Source organism: Phyllostomus discolor, chromosome 4 (assembly GCF_004126475.2).
Source record: "Phyllostomus discolor isolate MPI-MPIP mPhyDis1 chromosome 4, mPhyDis1.pri.v3, whole genome shotgun sequence".
Taxonomy (NCBI): domain Eukaryota; kingdom Metazoa; phylum Chordata; class Mammalia; order Chiroptera; family Phyllostomidae; genus Phyllostomus; species Phyllostomus discolor.
In genome coordinates this window covers 186,359,861-186,385,557 of record NC_040906.2, presented here as the reverse complement: position 1 = coordinate 186,385,557, position 25,697 = coordinate 186,359,861, and the positions used below count along the sequence as shown (strand labels likewise).

At 40.8% G+C, this 25,697-nt stretch overlaps 1 long non-coding RNA gene across 1 annotated transcript; it reads left to right on the top strand.

Annotated features, from left to right (window-relative positions):
• The first annotated feature begins 758 nt into the window (after positions 1 to 758).
• On the top strand, positions 759 to 16,668 carry LOC118500335. Its single transcript, XR_004902902.1, has 2 exons — positions 759 to 2,753; positions 16,150 to 16,668. It is a non-coding gene; the product is annotated as an uncharacterized LOC118500335 (long non-coding RNA).
• The last annotated feature ends 9,029 nt before the right edge of the window (positions 16,669 to 25,697 follow it).

Below are 25,697 nucleotides of genomic sequence, written 5' to 3'. Positions count from 1 at the left end.
CAGATGAGGCAATTATATTTGACTTGGAGGATCAGGGGAAGCTGTACCAGAAGGTAGCAACTGATCTGGGCTCTGAAGAATGAGTAAGAGCCAAAGAAGAGATTCGGAATTATTTCAACAAGAAGGAATAGCAAGGGCAAATTTGAAGGTAGTTAGAAATGCCCTGAGCTTCTGGGAATGGCAGGCAGTCTGATATGCCTTCTCTCTGCCAGTCACCACACCGTCTCCAGCCCAGAGCAGATGCTTCCCTATTGCTGCCTCCAATACCTTCAGTATCTTTGATCACAGCAGTGCCAGGAATCCATCAACTCCCACAGCTTTCCACTGTGCCTTGCTCCCTAGGGTCCTCAATTTCCTAAACTAAATCCCATGTAGCATCGTTAGCTTTATTTCTTGGTTACAAACTCTTAATTCTCTTGTCCTTCTCTAACCTGTGTCTTAAAGACTCAGTAACCCCCAACCTTGTTTTGCTGCAATACTGCCTGCCTCACCCTCCACTTGAACAGCTGCCCTTGGCTGGAAAACAAATACAAAACCCTCATGTCCAGAGGCTCTGGCATCATCTGGGTCCACTAAACTCAAGGAAGTTCTCAGTGTAGCCAGGCTGTCCTACTGTATCTTCCTAATCCAATTCACTCATGCACGCTTGTAAAAGATCATTTTATACCTTCTACTCGCTCCTCAAAATAGCATGCCCTCATTCTCACTCTCAGCTGGTGACTAGCCTCTTGTTTCAATGGGAAAATAGCGATCAGAGGAGACTCCCACACCCTTCCACATCATCTCTACCTACGAGCCAGTCCTGAGCCCATAGGCTCTTCCTTTCTTACTGCTGTGGGTGAACTGTCAACCCTGCTCCTATCAAAAGCCAGCTCCCTGTTCTCTGCATGCTTCCTCCCCCATCAAGACTGGCGCCAGCAATTCTTCTCTTTCTTTACTTCATCACTAATTTTCTCTGCTCTACTGAATCATCTCCATCAATGCGAAATACATTATAATGTATCCCATCTTGAAAAAAATCAACCCTCTCTGGAGCCCGCATCCCTAGAAACTGCCCATTCCTCCGCTCCCCTTCACAACAAAATTTCACTAAAGTTTTATCTTTATTTGTCAATTCTAGTTTCTCTTATTTCCATTCTTTCTTAAACCCAGCCACTACCCTGAAATTGCTCTTATCATTACCAACCAAAATCTGCATGTTGCTGAGTCCTATATGAAGATTCAGTCTTTATTTTATTTAACTCTCAGCAACATTTGATATAATTAAAGATCCCTCTTCCATGAAACACTATGTTTCCTCTGGAGACCCAAGTTCTCCCTGTGTTTTTCTTTTTTTTTTGTAAGATACTCTCCCCACAACCCTCTTTGTTCCGTCTTCTTCCCACCAACCTCCAAACGATGGAGGTTTCCAGGCCTTTTCTTTCCTTTGTTCACATTCATTTCTTAGATGGCCTATCTAGTCTCATGGATTTAAATACCATAATACACTGATGACTTCCTTTTTTTTTTTTTATTTCCCCCATCCTGGACCTCTTCGCTGAACTCTGAACTCAAAAATCTGTCTATTTGACTTTTTTCATTTGGGTCACCAACAAGTACCTGAAACTTAGAACTGTTGTTGCCAGCCTGTCTCTCACTTTTCCCTCACACCTCCTAACTAACCTGTTACCAATTCCTCCTAGCTATATTCTTGATAGATAACAAAGACTTGATTATTTTTGTCACCTGCACTGTCATGATCCTACTCTAAGCCACCAGTGTCTCTCATGTGGAGATTTTCAACAACCTCCTAACTGCTTCCACGTTTGCTCTCTCCAGCCCTGTGCAGCACCATTTCAACTAAAAATCCAGAGCGATCTTCTCACAACGTAAATAATATCTTCTCACTCCTCTGCTCAAAGTCCCTGAATAACATTCCAGCTCTTTCAGAATATCACCCAAGATCTTATGATGGCCTTTGAAACCCCCTGTGACTGGGTTCCCTGTTTCCTCTCTGACCTCAAGCCCTATTAGCTGTCCTACTGTGTGCTCCACTGCAGACATCCTGGCCCCTTGGGGTTCCTTGGACAGTGCAGGTAGGCTCCCTTCTCAGCGCCTTGCACTCACTGTTCCTTCTTTCTCCACAGCCTTTTCCAAGAGCTTCATTCTTTTCTAGTCTCTGCTCTGCCACTTCATTGGTGAGCTCTATCTTGACCACTCTGTTTAGACTGACAGCTCTTCACCTGCTTCACTCCTCATTCCCCACCTGAGCATTACTTTTCTCCATAGTGCTACGGCCATCTGACATACTGTTTAGTTAGGTTAACAATAGAACCTGTGAATGTTAGTCTCGACAGTTTTGTATTAACATGGTTTAGGCCTATCACACATTTCCTTACAGTTCAGCGCACACGTTCCTGGTTGGCGGGTGGTTTTCCTTCATCTGGGGTTCAGGTACTGAGATCCTTCCATTTGAAGCTCTCTCTGCCTTCAGGGTCTCAGAGTCTTCCCTATCCAGCAGACACTGAGGATGGGAGAGAAAAATAAATGGAGAAGGCACAGCAGGTTCTTTCTGGAAGTGACGAACATCGCTTCTGCTCACATTCCTTTGGCAAGAGTTAGTCATGTGGACACAGCTGAACTCGAGGAAGACCAGGAAATGTAGTCGCTGTTTGGGCCACTGCCTGCCAGTGACAACTCAACTTTGGGAGTGTTGGTGGACAGAAGTCCATCTGTCCCACTCGCAATATACATTTACTTGTCTTCATTACAAGGTAAGCTCCATGGAAAAGCGATCATTTTGTTTCTATTCCATTTGTAACTCCAGGACATAGAATGGTTCCTGATTCCTGGTTAATTCCCAGTGAATATTTGTTTTCATTTATTTTTCAAAGACCATGATAGGAGGAAGGAAGGGGTTAATGTCAGTGTGGGAGTGGAGGCTAAAAAGATAGAGTCAGACCATGAGAAACCATGGCTGTGTACACCTGTAGCCAGGATGAGGTATGAGCTTCCCTAATGCATGATCTTGCCCAGATCACAGGAAATTGGACTAGAACCAGAGCATTTGGCCTCTTTTTTTCCATAAAACCATTTGGACAGTAGTTGCACACCAGGAATTTCTCTGTTGCCATCCTGTGGCTTTGTAGATAAGCAGTAGTGAATCAGCCAGAGCCCAAAAATGTAATTCTGTTTGATTTAACTGCTGTTATATACACACGGCCTATGTTCCTCCATGAGAACATTTTACTTTGTTCAGTGGACTGTGTGTTAAATCTGTGGCATAATTCCAAGTTATTTCTTTGGCTTTTTCCCTTTACATGTTCTCCTAATTTAGGTTTAATCTGTTATCACACAGGCACATGTAAAACATGGAAACCCATCAATGCACTTGGGTTGATATTATGGGGGTGACTTCAGACTTTAAGCCAAGCCCTTAGGCTCTTAGGCAGTCCCTCCCCAGTGCCACCATTGAGACCTAACACTGAGTTGGGTGGACTATGTTTTTAAATTTTTAATGTGCTGATTTTGTAGAGAGAGAAGAAAGGAGAGAGAGAAAGAGAGAGATCGATTTGTTGTTCCACTTATTTATGCACTCATTGGTTGATTCTTGTATGTGTCCTGACTTGGGGTCAAACATGCAACCTTGGTGTGTCAGGACGATACTCTAACCGACTGGTCTACCTGGCCAGGGCTGGACTGTGTTTTTGACTTAGAAATTCACAGTGGGTTTCTTTGACATACAACATGACCATGATATGCCAAAGTAAGAGAAAATACACATGTATATTTGGCCAACATGTTGTCAAACATTCAGATGTTTGGAAATATTACATAATTGGTTGCAAACTAGTTATGTTGACGTACTGTCCATATACTTATAGGTATTTTTAATTTGTCTCATACCTTAACTTTGCATCATAAAAATCACGCATAAGATGCACCCTCCAAAATAGGCTATGTAATGAGAATGATCAAAATATGCATAAAATACTGGTTTTACATCTTTTCTTAATTATTGGTAAGTATGCTTATTATTTGCAGAGAAATCAATCAAAAAAACTTGTCAGCCCAAACAATGGGTGTGTGGTTGTGAGGATGCCACACAGACCTCTCCGAGAGAGGGAGGAAGGGGATTTAGCAAATACCTGACAAACCCCTCAATCTTTTGCTGTGGAGTATAATTCAACTTTCCCTTCCTCATTGAATATGGTTTCTGCTGGCATCTAAGGAGGATAAAAATATCTACCCCACATTGTTTCCAACAGGTATATATGAGTATGAGAAGAAATAAAGGATGTTTTAATATTTTGAAAAAATATAATGCACTGTATCTCTAAGTAGTAGTATGGTTTTTGTTACTGCTGTTATGAGTCAATGGTTTCCTAACTGGTTGATTATGAAAATTGCTTTTGTCTTCAGGAAGATTCCTGGGTGCATCCCCAGAGATTCTGTTTGACTCAGTAGTTCTGCAGTAAGGGCCTAGGAATTATCTGAAGTGTTCTTCAGGCAATGCTGGTGATTAGCCAGGTTTGGAACTAGTAGTCTTGGAAAAATTCTACTTTAGGAACTCGCACTGTTAATAATGTATGTTTAACTTTACTATTAACATGAAAGGGAAAATATTGATTGATGGTTCCAATAATGGTACTATCAATTGATTTTAGGAAGGCAGTGTGTGTTTAGTGGAAAAGTTCTAGACTGGGTGCTCCTAGACTTGAATCTTGATTCTATATATAGCTTTTAATGCTTATATATACATTTAGTAAATGTAAATTAGGCAACTAACTTCTGTGAGCTTCAATTTCATTATCTGTAAAATGAGTGTAGTAATGCCTACCTTGCAGGTTTGTTGGGAGAATTAAATTGGATAGCTTTTGGAAAGCCACTGAAATGAAACATCCTCATTAAAAGATCATTTCTTTTCTATCATTTAATGCTTTTATTTATTTTGAGTCACTATCTAAATTTTTGGAAGCAGAGACAGCCAAAATAGATTAATTAGAACTATATATAATGCTCCCCTTTGTTCCAGCTTTTATCCTTTTTGATTAATATGTCTTGGATTTGAATGCCTAAATGTGGAATTATAATTGCTGGATGTTCTCAGGGTATACCAGGTCCTAGTAGGGAGATACTAATTTTGTGGAAGAGTGAAAATATTGGCAGTAAATCCTGCAATTTAGGAGAGTGGGTGAGCTAAGAAAAGTCCAGTGCAATGAATGACCTAGTAACTTATGAGAAGCTTGGGTACATGCTGCAGGGCAGGACAGAGCTGAAGGCACTGGACCGTAGTGTGGTTAGGTATTAAACTTTGAGTAGCATGTAGAAAAGGGCTCTACAGCATTCCCATGGAATGTTTTAAGGAAGCAGCTGGCTTTTAACAAGTTACCATTATTAATGAATGGCAAATCTTTCCTCCATGGTTCATGTTATTGGCCTTCCAACAATGCCACTGGTGTGCTAAGCATGCTCAAAGTTGGAAAGAACGTAGTGGAAAACAGAAGGAGAATGCCAAGTTTATTTGCAATTGTTTGGATCTTAAAGATAGAGTATCAGCTTTTTAATTGCTGAATCTAGTCTCTTTCTAAATTAGTCCAGGCACACTTTGAGGGACCCAGTCTGAAATTTTAAGAAAATTTATTTCATTCCAGTTTCCTTCGGTGCACATTAATGGCAGATATTAGCACCTGTTTCTGTTCCAAAGCCTGTTTTAGAAGATTTCTCTGCCTCCAGAGGTAGTCTACATTGTTGTATGAGACCACACGAAACAAAGCAAGCAGGACACCTGCTCAGAATGTGGACTAGAAACTGCACTTGATGGTTGAACAATGTGAGTTTGAGCAGTGTGGGTCCACTTACACATGGCTTGTTTAAAAATAAATACTGTAACTGTATTTTTCCTCATAATTTTCCTTATAACATTTTCTTTTCTCTAGCTTACTTCATTATAAAAATACAGTACATAATACATATAACATACAAAATATATATTTATCACCTATTTAGGTTATTGGTAAGGCTTCAGGTCAAGAGTAGATTATTAGCTATTCAGTTTCTGGGAGTCAAGTTACATGCAGATTTTTGACCACATGGGGCTCAGTCCCCCTAAACCCCATGCTATTCAGGGGTCAACTATATGTAATTATTGGTCATGAATTAATTATAGTTTGGCTATGCAACTTCAAATACTGTAGACTGTTCCATTTCTATTGGATATTTCTAGCTCACGTTTCAGAAGTGACTGCCCCACCTTTCTGTGTGTCGTCTGTAATAATGGCGGAGCAGCACCATGTGGACGGACATCAAAGGCGTCATCAGGCTTCTCTCCAGCTGTACACAGCCTGTAATGGTCTCTCATTCCCCCTGGCAGATAAGAACAGAGAGAGAATTTTTGTAAAGGAAATGAAAAAGAAAACAGAGAAACGAGTAGACAATCTTTGTAAGAAGACTCTGAACTGAAGCAATTTATTTTTCTCTCTAAATCTGCAAGGTGAGGTAAGTAGCACCTCTAGCTATGCTGAGAAGGGTCCAGCAGGCCACGGGGCCCAGAGTCTAGAGAAGAACCATGCTAGTTACTGACAAGGCCAAAAGCTGGAACTTTCAGACCAGAAGAAGGCAACAATCAATGTGAAGCAAGCTCTGAGATGAAACGGGTCAATACATGGTATGTATGCATTTCAGTCAAATAGTTGAGGTGTCTAACAAGGGAGAAAAGGTTAGTCCTTGAATATTTTGACTCTGTAAAGTAAAGGGCGGGGCTCTTTGTGGCCCAGGTGTCTGACATTTGTCTTTAGGTGGGGAGAGGTCAAAGTCAATTCTCCTCAGAGAGGTTCCGAAGAAAAGCTCCTGAGAGAGCCGCCCGTCATAGGGCAGTAAAATAAATGTTTGCTGAGCTGAGCTGTTGGCTTGGCCAGTGGCCAGAACAGCAACAGCAGAGAGCTTCTGAGGTCAGGCTCAGACCTGAAGAGTGGAGAAGCGGTGACCCTTACAGCTCACCCACATCCCAAGTGCTGACATTGTAGGTTGGAGGCAGGAGAAAATCATGTCCAAGAACAGGTCCTAGAGTTTTGCTTTTAGATATTCATTGGCATAGAAAAGTCAGGGTTTAATTTTCTTAATTTCAGAAAAACAGAATTACTGATTAAACAAGGCGATGGTTGCCCTACTTCTTGGAGGGAGCAAATACTGGGAATGCTGCAAATGCAACTCTTTGTAATGCAGATTAGTGCCAGGGCGCCTTTTGCTCCGAGGTCTGCTCTAGGATGCCTGTGATTGTCTGTAAAATTGTACTGTGACTGTGGGGGTGGGGAGAGCTTCTCCATGACTTCCTGGCTTCATGTGTGGGAATCATAACTCTTAGGTTAAGCTTTGTCTGGAAAGTCATTTCTTAATATTCCCAAGTGAAATATGTTTTTTACTACAACAGTTCATTGCTTTGCTGTTGAACTGTTTCATCCATTCATTTGTTTGTTCAACAGTTCATTCAACCGTTCATCTGGGCACTCACTGTCTGGCAGGCATGGTGGTTGCACGTACTTGCATATTCCATTTGACCAAGTGGTTTTCTGTGACTGGATGTTTAACACCATTTAGATGGGGATAGAATGTAAATATGGGGGCAAGTTATGGATGAAGCCTTTTCTTGTTAGGATGAAGGATTCTAGAGATGTAACAGCATCAATCATTCCTAAGAAAAGGCACAACATAACAGTCTCTCTTCCAACAACATGATTGGAAGAGAGATTTATTCATAGGTTATTAGCTTTCATGACCTAGCTGGACAGTTCATCTTTTCACAAAGAAATCTCAGGAGAACCTGCCTGAATTCTAGTCTCTTCACATCCACAGAAGGAGGATCCATCCAACTTCATATTTACTTTGCAAAGTCTCTCATCCATGCGTAGCTTTTTTGGAGCATAAACCTCAAAATATTCCCCATGTCTCCAATGCAACATTAAACTAAAAAAAAACCTTGAAAGCAGTGTCAAGGGAAAATAAACAACCGTTTAAATTCTGCTTTATTTCTTCTTCATAATTTAGAAAGCAGCAACCTGTACTGGTTGAGACCGGAGATTATCTCTCCTGCTGTAACAATAGCTGGTGTGCTGAATGCTTCACACACGTTAAGGCCTCATAACAAGCCTGAGAATGGCACTATTTCTTTCCTTGTTTTACAGATTAGGACCTAGAGGTACAGTAGCCGAGTAAAGTGGCCAAGGGCTCAGTGCTAGCAAGTGTAATTCTGGGGTATTGAACTTGGACAGCCTGGCTCCAGAATCAGTGCTCTTGACCACTACACTCGGGTAGGAGGAGCAACAGGGGCAAAGCGGGCTGGTTCCCTTCCTGCTTTCACGTCTTGATTTATCAGCCTTGTTGAAAATGAGAGGCAATTAAAGTTAAAATCGAAGAACTAAAATGATGCACAGTGTTCTTGTTCCTTCTGAGTTAAGGGCTCTAGTGTGTAAGTGTGTTGGGGGTCGGAGTGGGAAGATGGTGGAGGCACAAAGCAGGCAGCTATTTTGGCTAGTTGCCAGCCCAGAATATGATAATATAAATGTGAGCCCTCTAAACTTAATAAATAACAGGCCTGGTTTATAGCTCATTGATTAACATCCAAGTTTACCCCCGTGGTGGTGGTGGTGATGGTGAGGGGTGGGGCCGTGTAGTGAGTGGGGGAAGTACAGAGGTGAGAGAGAGCTGATGTTGGATGAATTCAGACGAGATAACTTTCAAGAACAGACAGATGCAGGAAATCTAGGAGGAGTGGCAGAATTATAGCCTGTCTTTTTTTCAGACTTAAGGGAGTCGGAACTAATCCTTGGTGTGGCTTGAGATAGCACTCATTTCCTCAGGGACAGAAATGTGTGTGAGGAGCATGGGGTGAGGGTACATGTCTTTGGTGTGGAAAAGGGGAGACAGCAGGCCTTTGGGGGGTATCTGGAGTGAGGCTCGCACTGGCCACCTGCTAACAGCCAAAAGGGCCATCGTCAGAAATGTTTCCCCGACAGAGGGCTTTTTGATCTTCCTTGTACAAAGAAGGCAAGAGAGCTGAGGAAAAAGTGCCTCACACAATGAGGCTTTCACAGGGCTTCCAGAAATATCTGTGCCAGTCAGCAGGCATGTGAACCTTGCACACTTTATACACATTACACTAATCCCTTTGCAAGCACAGCCTGCACCTTCTGAAGCGTTCACTGCCTCGTCTGACTTTCTGGGCTCCGCATGAAAAGTGAAGCATTAGGTGTATTACTTTCTGTTACCTGCATAGCGAACAGTCTTCAGATAAAGAGACTTCTCTACCTCTGTGTGTCCTGGGCATGCTCTCTGCATCTCACCTTTATTTACACAGAATGAAAATTGTCATTGCCTGGAAAGGCCTTTATGGGGACCTGTGAGAAGCTGGCCTCAAATCTGGCAAGCAGCCTTCCAAACAAGCTCAGCGTCCTTGAGCAAAGAAAGAAGTCACATGTTTGTTTTAGTTCTTCACTAATATATCTACAATGTTTGCCTTTTGCCATTGAGGTTTTAAATAAATATACTTAATAATGGACATTTACGTCAGTCACTTAATTTGTTCCACAGAGTATTTCCAGCCTATGAACGGGGCCAAAATAAAAGCAAACTGTTTTATCAAGGTTCCTTCCCAGTCTGTCTCTGACAGTTAAGTCTTATCTCCTGGGATTTGCTGTGATATGAAAAGCTAGCTCCCAGTAATCCAGGTGTGCCTCATTGTAAGAGCAAGGAGATGATATGGTGTTTATAAAAGCCTTTGCCTTCGAGGTGTTCATGACAGATCTGTTCTAAATAAAGCTTCTCTTTTACTTTTAAAAATCATTTACATGTACTTTTCCAGGAACAAGTTTACTTACCGTGTGCTGCTTGGACACTAGGATTTGTCCTGAGCAGACAGAATAGAATGTTCAGGAACTCTGAAGTGATTTGAAAGATGCCCTTGTCGGGGCCTTGATGCTTAGTGATAAAATTCCCACAGGTCAGCATTGTCCTGACCTCCTTTCTGGCCAGACAGTTCCATCCTGTCAGGTGCTTCTCTAAAGGCTTAGAACAGGTAAAGACCTGAGATGCAGCCAGGCGCCTGGTGCAGCACGAGAAGCCAGCCCAGCCTTGGGCTTAGACTGAACTGAGGACCTAGCCCACCCCCACTGCTGCCTGGATCTGAGGCCTCGGGTAACTCGTTTGACCCCTGCAGGGCTCGGATCTCTTGCTGGGAAAGTAGGGCAGTCACACAGGCTTCACAGGGTTGTGGTTAAAGTTAAACTCTTCTCCCCTCTCCCAGTTCTCACTTCGGTTTGGATAACTCCTGCCCAGCTTTCAGTCCCCAGATGACATGTCCCTGCCCCCACCCCGAAGTCTTCCCTGCTCTGTCCCTGTAGGGTCCTCCTACGGGCCTTGACTTCACTTTGTGTTCCTGTCGTAGCCCTGCTCATGCCACATTGCACTGTGTCTCTTGCCCACTCAACTGCAAGCTCTGTGAGGACAGGGCTCAGATATGTCCTTGTATCTGGCAGGTGCCCTAGCGCCTGGACTCACTGTGGGTGCTCAGTATTTGTGGAATGGAATTAAACTAATGCATGCAAAAACCTAGCACGTGTGTGGCCAGTGGTGGCAGTCCCCTTCCTATCCTTGCTGTGTGTTAAACGCATCACAACTGTAGGCAGACTATTAATACTCTGAGAGCCGTTTCACACACAGCTGGATTTCTCTTCTGCCTAAAGCTAGAACTTCTTCATTTCTCTGTCTCCATAGGCACAGTTTTGTTTAAAATTACTTCCTGTTTGCATCAAATAGCCTTGCTTTGAAAACTTCCTGACAATGTATTAAAACTATTTAATGAGACCCTCTGAGAGTGGTCCTCTTAGCAACCAAGCAGGCTCTGGTGGTTACGTAATAAGACCCTGCAAGAGTAAATCTCCAGTGTGGGGAGAAAAGAGGACAGCGAGCTTGAGAGTGAGAGAGGCTGGGTTAGATTTGGGAGGCCGGGAGGCCAAACCAAAGATGGGAAAAGACAGAACTCGCAGGACACTGACCTCAGCATACATGCTTAGCAAGCTAAGATATTGAAAATAAGATGATATGTTATGGTTCATCAGTGATGCTTTCTTCTGAATGAAAGGGACAAGGAAGCAGAAGAGGTTGGGTAGGGCTGTGGCACAGAGCAAATAAAAGTCTGCTGCCAGACCGCCATTTAGCCCTCTGACCAAATGGGGCCAGTCTTAGAGCAGTGCTGGTGCTGCCTGTTCCCATGCTGCTGGGCCCATAACTAGGTCACCCTGGCCTCGCCTGAGCCCGCCCGTGCCTGTCACCTGCCTTCCTCTCCTGACTAAGGGAAAGCTTTCTTGATTGCTGCAAAACTTTGCTGGGTCTGAAATGTTTAGGATCTTTTAAGAAACAGTTTAGTTCTATTGTCAATTCTAAGTTGACCTTCTTAACAGGAATGACTAACTTCATGGCTAAAATCACTGAGAGATGATAATTCAACCAATTCTCAGGCTATTTAAAGTGAAGTGATCCCTTCCTGTCCCCATAATTTTACTGGGAAAATTCACTGAGGAAAGGGAAAGCCAAAAAGGGTGAAAAATCAACATGCACTCAGAGAATGGAAAATGAAGGAGTTTCTCTGTAGCTTAAGTTAATAAGTTCCTATGCTGAGAGCTAGGTCATTTTTAAAAAGTTTATTTTACTCAGAGAGAGAGGAAGAAACATTGATTAGTTGTTTCACTTATATATGCATTTATTGGTTGCTTCTTATATGCTCCCTGACCAGGGAATGAACCCACAATCTTCAGGTGTCTGGATGATGCTCTTACCACCTGCGCTATCTAGCCAGGGCCAAGAGCTAGGTCTTAAGAAAAGGCATAAGTTGAGGAAAAATTTAAGGAGACAGTGACCTGGATTGAAGGGTGCTCCAGCTGAGGGGTTGAGTGGTGAGTACTCAGGTATCTGAATGAATAGAATGCATTCATTCAGGGGTAGCATGAAGTGCAGGGAATGGATCAACCAAACTGGACCAGCTCTCCTTCTCTTGCTTTAGTCACATTTTCCAAATGCTTGTTTCTATCTTTTTTCCCCTGTTTTTTGTCTTACCAGTTGTATGTATACTGCCAAGTAAACTGACCTTCTTCTATGCGTTTGTGTATCCTAAGTACTGCAGGACCCTAGTCCAATACTCACCATTGTTAATTCCTAATATTCTCCCATTTCCACTGACTCCGTGCACCTTCCTACCCTCTATTCCTTGAAATGTCCCCTGTGGAGATTTGCTTCTCTGGGCCTAAGGCAGTGCATCTGGTTTCCAACACAAACACTTTCGTTGACCAACTCTTTTAGTTCTTACCAGCTCATCACCTCTGTGAATTAGCTTGCTGGACATCCCAGGTGTGGGTACTGAGTGGGGGTGGCAGTGAATGGGAAGGGTAAGGTAATTTAAGAATCTGGAATTCTTCATGTGAAAAGTGCAGGGCAAAGTAGGCACAATGTGCTGTGATCAGCATAAGAACTGGGTGCCAGATGTACCCAGGAGCTTGGCCAAAAAGCACAGAGAGGAGACACTAGGTCTGCCAGAAGGGAGTGGCCCTGCCTGTCTGTAGCCCCCTTTCCCTGTGGACTGCCCCCCTCTTTACGTTAGGAATGGCTAAGTGAGCTCTGCCTGTCTGAGGACCTAGCTGGATGGTTTATTCTCCTGCAGTGAGAAGAATATTCTAATGCCTCTGACAACCTGCTCATGGAAAATATATATTATTTAAAAGATTGAAGATGGAGGGGGATTCTCATGTATCAATACTGGAAATAGAACCAGAAGGGAGAAAAATGTAAAGGTTCTCTGTCTGGAGATGAAGGCAGGAAACAGGAAAACACGATCTCTTCATCTGAAGGAGTGGCCTCGGTCCTCCCTTAGCTCTCCAGCTTGAAGGTTAAGGATGTGGATGTGCGAGAGAAGATAAGGAGATGAGGGAAAGAGATCAGACAGGGTGTCCCTGTCTGAGGCATTCTCCAGGTCATGCAGAACCCCAGAGTGAAAGTGCAGTTCTGGGGACACTGGACGTGTTCGGGTGGGGGGGTGGCATCGGGCAGTGAGGCCTGCGGGCCTGTAAAGGTCCGGCCTCTGTGTCCTGCTTCCTTGGTACCGTTCTGCAGCTAACGCACTCCTTAGTGTTCTGCAGCGACTTGCTCATCTTCATCGTCTACCAAATAATGGTAAACACACTAACTGCTTATTAAATCAAAGCATAGTTTTCTAACTAAAATATTATATAAAAGGTAAATAAAAAGTTTAGCCCAAGTATAAATGAGAACCAGGACCAAATTTCTTTCAGTTTCTACCATTTGGATTGAGGGTGAGGCAGGCATAAGCAAGCTTGCAATTCTGTTCCCAGCTCAAATTTTCATGTGTTCTGTCAACAAACGGTCAGTGGGTGCCAGGTGAGTGCCTGGCGCGGGGCGGGGCACAGCGGTGCGAACTGAACTCTGCATTCCCCCCATTGGCATCTATGTTCTGTTGGAAAAGCAGAAATTAATCAAATAATCACACCTGTTTATGATGGCCAACTGTGCTATGTTCTAAGAAGGGAAGATGCTACTCCCTGTCATACTTCCTGCCAAGTGCAGAAACAGGTGCTGATGTCATGGCAACGCCAGGCCCGGGATCGGACAGGCAGGGCTCCATGGGGACCTGCATCTAAAGGTCGTTCTTTCTGCTGTAAAATCGGAAAGAGCAGGATGAGCATGATTTCAACTGCTGAAGACTTGATGGGACAGGAGGAATTTGATGAGACTCAGAACTATTCTCTTGCCTCAGATGACTCTAGTAATCCTCTTTCTGGGTCACTGAGTGTCCAGGTTCAACTGAAATGACCATGGCTCCAAATCTGTGAGGCAGAGGCAGTTTTAAGATCCATCCTTGGAGAAAAATTAACTTTACGAAGGCAAATTTTAGATGGTGTTAAATTGCCTTGCTTTCATCAGGAATACTATTTAATGCACTAATATGAGCACTAAAATAAAAAAAAATAATTACAATAATTACTAGTGTAATAGCCAAAATTAAAAAAAATCCAATTAAAAGAGTAATGGCTATAAAACATATTTTTATCTTTCAATGGGATTTAAACTATGTCTTTAATAAATTCTCAGAAGATTAGACTTCCAAACTTTATGGCAAAATGATACATTCTCAATACATATTAGGTGATGATATTTTATTTGCATTCCAGAGTTTATACAATGGTATAAATTGAGGTGGCCATCCAGAATTTTTCATTCCTAAAGCAGATAAGAGAAGGTTGATTTGAAGACCAAAAAATATTACTTCCTTTATGGTTATGTTGTTGTAGAAGTTTAGAACTTGAAATTCATCATCTTTCCCCAGGTCAATTTTTTCTCTTCGGACTGTAGAAATGTCACTTTTTCTTCCTCAGAACCCCACATCCACCGTCTCTTTGCTGCTTACTTGTCCTAACACTTGGCACACTAATCTGTGTCATTTGATTTCAAAGGTCTGCAAACTATCACTGCAGTAAATGAACTTGTAATTTCTTTTAGTGAGAGGCCCTTTGCGTATATTTTCTTCTTACTCATCGTGATGAGCTGTGTCTGAAAGAGGCATTAATTTTGTGCTCAAATGAGGGTGTAAGCCGTATCTACACATAGTAAAGTGAGCTCATCCAGTAATGTCTCCTGGATCTGTTTTAATAACTTCTTTAGCATTTGTAGCTTTTTGCCAGCCAGGGTGACATTTCCTGTTTAGGCTGAATCATTTAGGCTAATCCAGAAGGTCTGGGCATCCTCAGGAGGCCACCAGTCACTGCAGTCACTAGTGCGAGTTTGGCAATGCCTTCCTTCTTTTGCATTACCCGACCCCCACTCCGTATGAAGAAAGCAATGACTTGCTTTCCAAAAGACGGAAGACGAAAGTGGTTTTCAACCATATAAGCAGTAATGGGTTATAAGGACTTGGTCTTCACGTGGGATCCTGTTTCTTTAATCACACGTCATATACATCAAGACTTGTTATTGCTGCAGCTTGGCAAAGTGTCAGATAACCAATGAACAGCAGACCTGGTCTCCTCTAAAAGGTTGTACCATGCTTGTCAGCAAGCCCCCTGTGTCTTAGATTTCTGTGTCCACCCACCCTCCATCCCTACCGGTTATCAGCCCAGCTTGATAGTTTAAAGGATTAAAATGCTGAAATGGTAAACTACTTCCATCTAAAGTGCCAGTGTCACTTGTCAACAAGTCAACTTGTTACCATTTCTAAATAAACACCGAGTTGTAACTGGACCTTATTCCATTGCAATGCTTGTAAATTTAGCTTACTGCAGCATCCCCTGGAGGGCTTGTTAAAATGCGGAGCAGACCTCTGACTCCTGCCCCCAGAGTGTCCGACTCAGTCTCTCTGAGGTGGGCCCTGAGAATTTCATTTCTAACAAGTTCCAAGGTAATGTAAAAGCTGCTGGTATGGAATCACACTATGAGAATATTTGTTCTCCCAGCTCTCAACCCTGGCTACTAAAATGTTTACCATGTAACTTCTAAAAAAATTGCTGGAGAGTGACTAAACCCCACTCCCTGAGACAGTAATTTAGCCGGCTTGGGATGGGGCTTAGGTAATGATATTATTAAAGCTCCCCAGGTGATGCTATCATGCAGTGGGGTTGAGAATGAATGCCTTAATTCAAAAGCAGTAGTAAGTGGGAATTACAGGCATGGGGACTGGGCCAGAATGGAGATGCTTTCCTTTCCTCCCGCCTCACCCCTAGGGGTATAGAGAACAAAGGGTATGGTCAGTCTTCACCCGGTGTCACCTAATGCGACGTGTGGGCTGATTTGCATCATTTTAATTTGATTAGCAATATGAGGCTTAGGGAAATACAGTGATTTGCTCAGACAGGAATACAGCAGAAGCTTAGTGCTCTCCTTTCCTTCCTTCAAACACCCCCGATTAGCCCCTGACGTGCCAGGAGGCCAAGACCTGCCATTTCACCTCTCAGTGGCTTTTGAAACATGAGACTCAGTCTGTGCTGTGCAGAGATACATGATTTACTTCGGAGAAGCTTGGCATCAAACGAAGTTACCATTTTCACTTGCAAGTCTGGTGTGTTTCTCAAGAAGATGCATTTAAAAATAATTTAATCTCTTGTGTTTGCTTTCAAGTGAGGGGAAAACATGAGCACGAATCCTGTTCAACGATGAATCAGCAGCTGCACCGAGCCCCCGACGGACTGACTCACTCGGTGCCTGGCTCGTGTGCGGTTGGGCTCGCGCTGTTTGAGGATGGATGGCTATGACTGCCGGAGGTGTTCAGCTTTCTCCTGAATTTTTGAAAACCATTGCTGACAGTTCATAAAAAATAAAAAGAAAATACGAACGCACACATAGACGTATATCAAGACTTTAGCAGGGAGAATGGCTGTAGTTCCTAAGGTTATGGCTATAAGGTGAAGTAGGTTATTTGTCCTGACTAGATAAATAATACATGTGTTTTGTTTCTTGACAAATATGATTGATGTTCATGAACAACCTCCCCAGGATATGTATTTTGAGTTGTTTCTCAAGAATTTGGATGAGTTCAAGTGATAATTCACTTGTCCCTGATTTTTTGGTCCCAACGAGCAGTGGTAAAAATTTACAAAGTGACTGTGAACATTTAGCGTATAAGCAGTCACAGGGATATATGCACAACACAGGGAATATGGTCACTAATATATAGTACTCACTGTGTACATGGCAGATGGTTACTAGACTTGCTGTGGTGATCACTTTAAAGGTATATAAATGTGGAGTCACTATGTTGTGTACACCTGAAACTAATACAATATTGTGTGTCAACTCTACTTTAATAAAAATAAATAAACAAATATATGCGCATTTTTAAGTTTAAATTCCTTAGGTTTATTTCTTGAGTTTTGGCTTGGATAACAGGGTTAATTAACAATCAATACTTAAGGATATTTTTACTATTTTATTTTCTCTCTTAGAAGAACAAAAATTAATTTCATGTTTTCTGGGTTCTAAATTCAGCATCAGACACCTGCATTGCCTCCCATTCCTTCTAGCGGAGGTCAGACATCCAGTTCGAACAAGGCTGCCCATGACTTTGCTCTTTGAAACAGTTACTGTCTTTTCCTTGATGATCACTCACAACACATCAAGAAGATACTCTTTATAAACTAAATGGTAGGTTATTAGATGGCAGACATCAATCTTTTAAATCAAAACATCAAAAGTTATATGGTGATAATTTTAACATGATCCCTTAAAATGACCAGAAACAGGTAATCTTTTTGTGGGGAAGCTCATGACATAGATGTTTTAAAATTCCCGGCCTATCCAAATCTTAGCGATGCAGAGGAAATGACATTGATTTGGGAATCTAAGATATGCACCCGAAGTGAAGTGATGCAAAAAATCTTAACCTTCTCTAGTATAATAGCTAAACAAAATCTCTACATAATACAGAAAACTTATTTAACTGATGTTTTAATATTTTTAAAATTTGTATTTATTGATTTGAGAGAGAAAGAGAGAGAGAGATTGATTTGTGGTTCCACTTATTTATGCACTCATTGGTGGATTCAGGCAGGTGCCCTGACCAGGGATCCAATCCACAGCCTTGGTGTGTTGGGATGGCACTCTAACCTACTGAGCTAGCTTGCCAAGGTTAGAAAATGCATTTTAACTCCTATTACCCTCTCTATTACACAGTTGCAGAAAGTCACTAAAAACTGTGGAAGTGTTTGGTTTGAATTTTATCCCCTTTTCCTTTTCCAAATTTCTGAAGGTGCTGCTGATCAATAAAATGTTTAAAAATACCCTAGTAGTTATGCAAAAAGACTGTAGTTTTTCAAACAAGGGATTAATTTAGAATTTCTCTGGGAGAATTGAATGTGAAAGACTCGGTAGAGATTATCAAAGCAACACAATGAAAATAATTTGTGAACAGTAGGAAATCTGCTAAAACAGTCTGGAAAATCTTTAACATCTGTCTGATTAAGACCTATCTAATTGTATACACCGGCAGTTATCTTTAATTTTCCCCTTAAGTTTTTAGTGTATTTGTTTTCTGGTCTACAGTAGGCAGGGACTCAGCTGCAAAGTGCAACAATCCAATATAAACTGTTTGGAGAAAAAACAAAGTTTTGAATCCAGGGCACAGGTTTGTTTTGAAAGCTCTGTCTTTCTCCACCTTGCTTCTCTTGACTTCTCTTCACACATTGGCCTCACTTTTATCTATTCTTTAAGTAAGATGGTTTACTTCTTATGGTTAGAAAAGATAGCTCTAGACTTTCTTTTCTTTTCTTTTCTTTTCTTTTCTTTTCTTTTTCCTCCCCTTCCCCTCCCCCCTCCCCTCTCCTCCCCTCCCCTTCCCTTTCTTCTCCAATTCACCAGAACTGAGGGAGGGAGACCCTTTCTCATAGTACTTCTACATAGGAAATCTCAGCAAAGACCTAGGCTGATCTGCTTGGGACACAGTTCCATTCCTGAATCACTCACAATGGCCAGGGGAAGGCCCACTCTGGCCTCCCCCACTGGAGGCCAAGAAAGGGTAGGGTCAGCCTCATTGAAAATACACAAACTAGACTCCTTTTAGGAAAGATGTGTGCTGTTACCAAAAGAAAAAGGGGTACTAGATGGACAAAATACAGCACATGACCACTCTCTGGCCATTTCATTATTATAAGCTATAAATTTATTAGCAAATTGGCCTTTCTGTTTAATGATTTCTGGATAGGTTTTCGGATACAATAGTGTGTGTGTGCACTCGTGTGTATGTGTGGTGACATCCTGAATGCAGCATGTCCCTGGAATTTGTCCTTGGCAATGCTTTTGAAGCTCTGAACTGGAAATAATCTGGTGAACAACCACATAGAAACAGAGAAGAAAGAAATGGGAAGATAGTGTGCAAAGGGAAAAGTAAATTCTCCACTGCTTTTACATTACCTTAAAATAAGTCATAAATGTGAGTGACTGTCACCCAAGAAGCCTGCTGGTGTCCCCTATTTCTAGAATGTCACTGTTGTCCTGATTCTATCGTCATAGATTAGTGTGCCTGCTTTCTCGATTTACGTAAATAAAATCATATGGTGTGCTCTATTTTGTGTCTGGCTTATTTCACTCAACATCATGCTTGTGAGATTTTTCTATCTTGTGGAGTGTAGTTTGTTCATTTTCATTACTCGTTAACATTTCATCACATGAATGTGCCACATTTTATTTAACCATTCCTGCTCTGTTGTTGATGGATCCATGGGTTGTTTCCAGTTTTCTGATACTATAAAAAGTGTTGCTATGTACATTCTTACATGCTGTTTGGGAAACATATGACTACATTTCTTTTGTTTATATATCCAGGAGAGAAACTGCTGGATCCTAGAATATGTACATAGTCATCTTCAGTACATATGTCTAATTTATTTTTCAAAGTGGTCGTACCAGTTCGCACTCTTACCAGCAATTAATGAAACTTCTAGTTGTTTTCATATACCTACTACCACTTAATATTGTTGGAGTTTTTAATTTAACTATATTAAAGGGTGTGCATATGTTTTCTTATTGTGGTTTTAATTTACATTTCCCTGATGACCAGTGTGATGGAGCATCTTTTCATGTATCAATAGGCCATTTGTTGATTTTATTCTGTGAATTGCTTGTTCAAATCTCTTGTCCGTTTTTCTATTGGGTTGTCTTTTTCCATACGGATATATAGGAATTCTTTATATATTCTGGACACCAGACTACTCAAACACACATGCATATTTGCGGCTTGTTTTTTCATAGTCTGAATTGTACCATTAGGTGAAGTTCTAATTCTATTGTATTTCAGTGTATCACTCTTCTCTTTTATCACTAGAACTTTGTACACATGAGCATCCTTGACCTTTTGCATCTCCATATACATTTTACAATCAGCTTGTAAATTTCCATTAAAAGGCTGCTGGTGTTGGATTGCTTTGGAGTAAAATTTTAAGGAGATCTGTCTTGGGAAGTCATTTTTAGGCTGAGGCTTAAAGGATTAGAAGGAGCCAGTATGTCAGGTTGGGGTTGGGGATGGAAGGAAGAATTAGCTGGAGCAAAGGGAACACCATGGCCAGAGGCCCAAAGTATAAAAGAACTTAGCAAAGTCAGGAAACAGTGAGGTGGCCTGCGCGGCAGTGGGAGAAGGAGGGAGTGAAGCTGGGGGATGGGTCGAAGCCCACAGCCTGCAGTCTGGAAGGCCTCTGCGGAGAACTGGGATAAGCAGGTGATCAGCAGACTTAGAAACTGTCATTTTGTTTGCTTGTGTTTTGTTGAAAAATATTTTACTTTGGGATTTATTCTACTTAATTTTTTTAAAAGTAGGTAATTTAACTCGAAAAGCTCTTAGAAATTTACAAAGCTATAAGTTGATTCTCTTTGACTAAAACCAAAAGTGTAACATGGGTTATGTTGGATTCTTTGACTCAAATTTGGGCTGCCAGAGGTGCTGGCTCTGAATCTACGTAACTCCCACATTCCCTGTATTTGAACTCAGTGGGCTAAACCATTTATTTGATAGCTAGGCAAAAATGTCCCCCACATGATTCAGTATATGTTCACTTCATGTCTATTTTTTTTCTTCTTTGTTCACCAGGAAGAATCATAAAAGAGATGAATCAGCCATAAATGAAGGAGTGTGAATCTGTGCCCATTATCCTCAAGCATCCATGGTGACACTTGTAGCTTAGAACTCTTATCAAAAGGCCTTTTGTTAGTTCAAGGACATCACTAACATACACAATGCCTACGTGCTTTTGATGCTTCAAAGAATTTTTCCTATTCTCCAGAAAGAATGCAGTTGCTTTAGCTACCACAACACTGTTCCACCTATAAAGTGCTCTCCAAGAGAGTCCAAAATGTTACATTAATGTCAAAATGAACAACTTATATAATAGGACTTTATATCAGAGTGATTACATATGGATCTAGAAAGTAAATCCTTGTTACTTCATCTTAATGCCATAAAAAATGCAGTTCAATGAATAGTTGAGTAACTTAATTGGCAAGTTAACATTGTTAGATGCTTTGGAGGATGCAAGGATGACCCAGGCTGCAAAACAAAACAAAACAAAACAAAACAAAACAAAAGCTAATATCAAGGGCCTTATGTCTTACAGAGCACAGAGTGGTAGGATGCTCTTATAGAAAATGATGTGGGGCAAGGTGAGAGGAGATGGAAGAATAAGACAAGAGTAAGAGATTGGTAAAAAAATCCAGTAAACTGCATGACTTGCATACATTTTTTCCCAACAAAAGAAATAATTGTAGTGAAGCTAAAGTAATTTAATTTTAATTGTGGAATTTGCTATTGAGCTGCTCCCTGATAACACATGGTAACATTTGTTACAGGATTGGAGGGGAAGGCGCCAGTAGAAACCACTCCTGGCACCTCTGACCACCTACAGTTACCTCTAAATTCCTATTAAATTACAGCATCTGACCTGCAGAATTAAGTTTTCTTTTAAAGATTGAGTAAGAGGAAGAAAGGATCAGTTAGAAGAAAAAATGAGGGCTCATGCAAAATCAGCCTTGGAATGGAGAGTCACAGAGAAGTCATTGAAGGATTAAAGATGACCTTTTCTGAGGTCATGCTCCTCTTCTAGGCTTCTGTCTCACTGCCTCAGCAGATGCAGAAGCAAGTCACAAGGCTGAGGTCATGTGAGCGCTGGGATCATGTGTGGGGTCTGTGGCCCCATGCTCTCAGGGTAGTTGGCACCAAAGCCCTGCATGTGGACTGTCCTGCATCTGAGCTGAGTGGTAAGGCAGCTCTGCCTCCACTAAGAAGCCAGTGGGAAGGACCTGGTACTTAGGTGTAACTTCATGGTAATTCTAGCACTGGTCCTGTGCTAGTTGCATAGGCAGTATTTGATCTAAGTATCAGGTTCTTAGAGGGCTGATGTGACCAGTATGTATATAGTGTCCAGAACCCTGCCTGGAGTTAGCAAAGTTTTGATAAATAGTAGTGATGATGACAATATTGGTGATTATGATCATGGTGGTGATGAGGGAGAGGAAGGGGAGGAAATGGAGGAGGAAGAGAAGGAGGAAAAGGATAATAATGAGGAAAAAGATAATGATGATTACAAGAACAAAGCATTAGCTAAGACTGATTTTTACCTAAATGTTGGATGAATGCAGCTCACACCTAGATGAAAGTACCGTATTTTGCCATGCATAACGCACACCCATGTTTTTGTACGCATTATACACAGGATTATTATATGCATTATTATACCCATGGATAATGCACATCCTTATTTTTCCCTAAAAAATTTTGGGCAAAAAAATACATATTACGCATGGGAAAATACAGGTATTTTCTTCATGGCACTGAATTAGACCCAGGCATTACATTGCAGCCTCTTACTTTTATAAGAAGACTTTACATACGCACACAATTTTATCATTTCTAACCTCATATGAATATTCATAAAACAAAGAATAGCAGTCTTCAAACAAAATTGGTTATTACAAGACACGTTTGGATAAAATAATTTTAATTTTAAATTAGATTTTCTTTATTTACAAATACTTTCTCTTTTTTAGGAATGAGAGAGAATTTGCTATTTGTAGGGCGTTTTCAACATTCTGAAAGAGCAGGAAATTATGTAGCAAAATTAGCAAGTAATCTCGATTTTCGGTTATTTTCTGCATTAAAAAATAAAATCAATAAACATTTTTGCAGGTGGAGTGTTACAAAAACGTTAAGCCATGAATCATTCAAGATGATTTCTAGTAGTATCTTTTCCTGAGAAGTCCTCAAACTTCATGGTGGTGGGCAGAAAAATTGAGGATTAGAGAGAAACTTGTAGTTTTCATATTAGAAATCCTCTGGGGGCAATATAATATATATATATTTGGATCATACATTAAATTTTATAAATTATATTATATATAAAATTATATATTATATATGATCAGGAAAAAGTAGGTTTATAGTTGTGAGTACACAAAACATAGTTTATTCTTATATTCTTATTAATTATTGTATTATTTTTCCATACAAACACCTGTAAAACTACTTTTGCTGCACCTTGTATGTAGATTCTAAATGCATAATATATGTGTTTTTCCAAGATTATATTGCAAGTTCAACAGAATGTTGCACTAGTCATATTGCCGCTCATACCTCCTTTAGTGCCTACCAGATAGCACTGTAGTTAATTGTTTTCTTTTCCCAATGGAAAAGACTGTGAGCTCTTTGCAAAATGGTTTATCAGTGTGAGATGCTGTGGAGGGTCTGGGTAGCAAAATTGTAATTAATTTGTAATTGTTTTTCCTTGGCTGAGTCCAGTTTTGAACATAGTAGGTGCTCAATGAGTGCTTGAATGAATATTGAATAAATAATTGAACAGAAGGTCGTTTTAAGACTCTTGCAAATGCCTGTTCTTGAAACGAGAAGAATCAACATGCTTTTTTTTATCATTCCTGCTCCTGCCCCCACCCCATTACAAAATTTGGCCTATGGTTGGCTTAGTTAAGGCTGGTAGCAGCCCACAGCATTCCAGGACCGTGTGACCGTATAGCCAAGTTGTTGTGAATGTAGCCTGGAACAGATGGCACACACTATGAGACCAAATACAACCACTGCTGTAAACCAGCGGGAACCATTATGAAAGGGAAAAAATGGTTTGAAAAAATTTAATAATGCATTTTGATATTTCTATCAAGTTTACTAAGTCCTTAAAATCCAAGAAATTTACAAATTTGAAAGAGCTTTTCTTTGCAAATTGCATACCAACAATTGAGCTCATAGCAGTGAAATTGGTAATTAAGCTTACTGGGAGAATAAAATTCAAATGTAGGGTTACAAGAACTTTTGAGTGAGTAATGTACTCATAGAGATGAGCTTTATTGCAGAAAGCTGATTAACAAGTTTATTGAATGTATAGTAGATGTTCTTGCTGCATGCTGAGGCTACTAAAAAAAAGATGGCATTTGAAACACGTTCTCTTTCACATTCCTTGATTATGTCTTGTTTGCCTCAAATCTTTATGTGTGGATAAGATAATGTCTTAATGTCTGAAATCTTCCCTTGTAATACAAATATTTTCTTCTTATGGTCTAAATCAGCATTATTTTGAAGCAATGTGTATGTAATTTGAAATAAGTTTATCTTGTCCTATCTCGTGTAGCTCAGTGGATTGAGCAGCAGCCTGCCAACCAAAGGGTAGCTGGTTCAATCACCAGTCAAGGCACATGCCTGGATTGCAGGACAGGTCCCTAGTATAGGGCACGCAAAAGGTAACCACACATTGATGTTTCTCTCCGTCTCTTTTTCCCTCCCATTCCCTCTGTCTGAAAATAAATTAACATGTTTAAAATAAATACATAAATGATCATCATCTTTAGTTACTTTGCAGGTTGCTGGCAGCTATAAATCATCACAGACCACATTTTAAGACTAAAAAATATTTTAAAAATGAAGCTTGAATATAGGACATGAATAATCTCTTTCAAGTATTATTCTTTCATGCTAGGTATTTTTAGTGGGTTTGTCAATGAAAATTAATTCTTTTATTTTTTTGAAGATTTTATTTATTTATTTTTAGGGAGAGATGAGGAGACGGGGGAAGAGAGGAAGAGAAACATCGATATGCAGCTAGAGAAATGCCGATCAGTTGTCTCTCCCATGCTCCCAGCCTGGGACCTGGCCCGAAATCCAGGCATGTGCCTTGACCTGAAATTAAACTGACAACCTTTTGGTTTGCAGGACAATGCCCATCAGGGCAAAAATTAATTCTTAAGACATTTCTTATTCTGAAGCCCCACTCCCACCCCCCATCAAATGGGTGGGAGACTTACTTGGACTTTTCTCCAAAAACAGGACAGAAAATGCATTATGGTATGCTCCAATGAAGAGCTTCTTTGCGTAGAAAGTCATGACTATTCAGAGCAGAAGACTAAAAATATGGCTGCTAGTCCACATGCTTGGGAGTAATACCTACCGCTTGACTTCCTTTGCTGAACATTTTCATACCATCAGACTTGTTGATTGTCTCCTGGTGACAAAAGAAAAATCTGGGTAGATGGAACAAGAGAAACTATAGAAAAGAAACTTGAGCCTCATTAATTCGATTAGGACTCACAGTGTATAAGGTGACAATATATAAAGTTATGAGGCAGTGGAAAGAACCCCATCCTTGAAGTTAGACTATCAGGGTTCTGGCCCTAAACTCTGACACCTAAAAACCTTGGGCAAGTCCCTTAGATACTCTGAGACTTCGTTTCTCCATCTGCTCTATCAACGAATTGGATAATCACAAACATTAAATGAAATAACATATATACAGTTGCTTTCTGAAATACAGCAGGTTGTGAAGGTGTAAGGTATTATTTTCCTAAGTTATAGTGGATCATATCTTGTGTATTATGTTAAAAGCCTGCATAAGAATTTTTTGCTAAATTGACAACATCCTAAATTTCTTTTTTTTTGATATCTCTACTTTAGCTTAAAGAAGATTCCTTGGTAATCTGGTTAGAAAATTTTCAAAGCAGCACTAGGATGATTTTATTTCTTTTGAACTTCTACAATATTGTGTGACAAATGTCTCCCTAGGCCTTTGTCACAACCCCATAGAACTGGACAAGAAGCCAGCAGACCTACCTCAGTCTGTGTCCAAATCCATCATTAGCTATGTGACTTTGGGCAGATCCTATTATCCCTCTGAGCTTGTTTCCCAAGC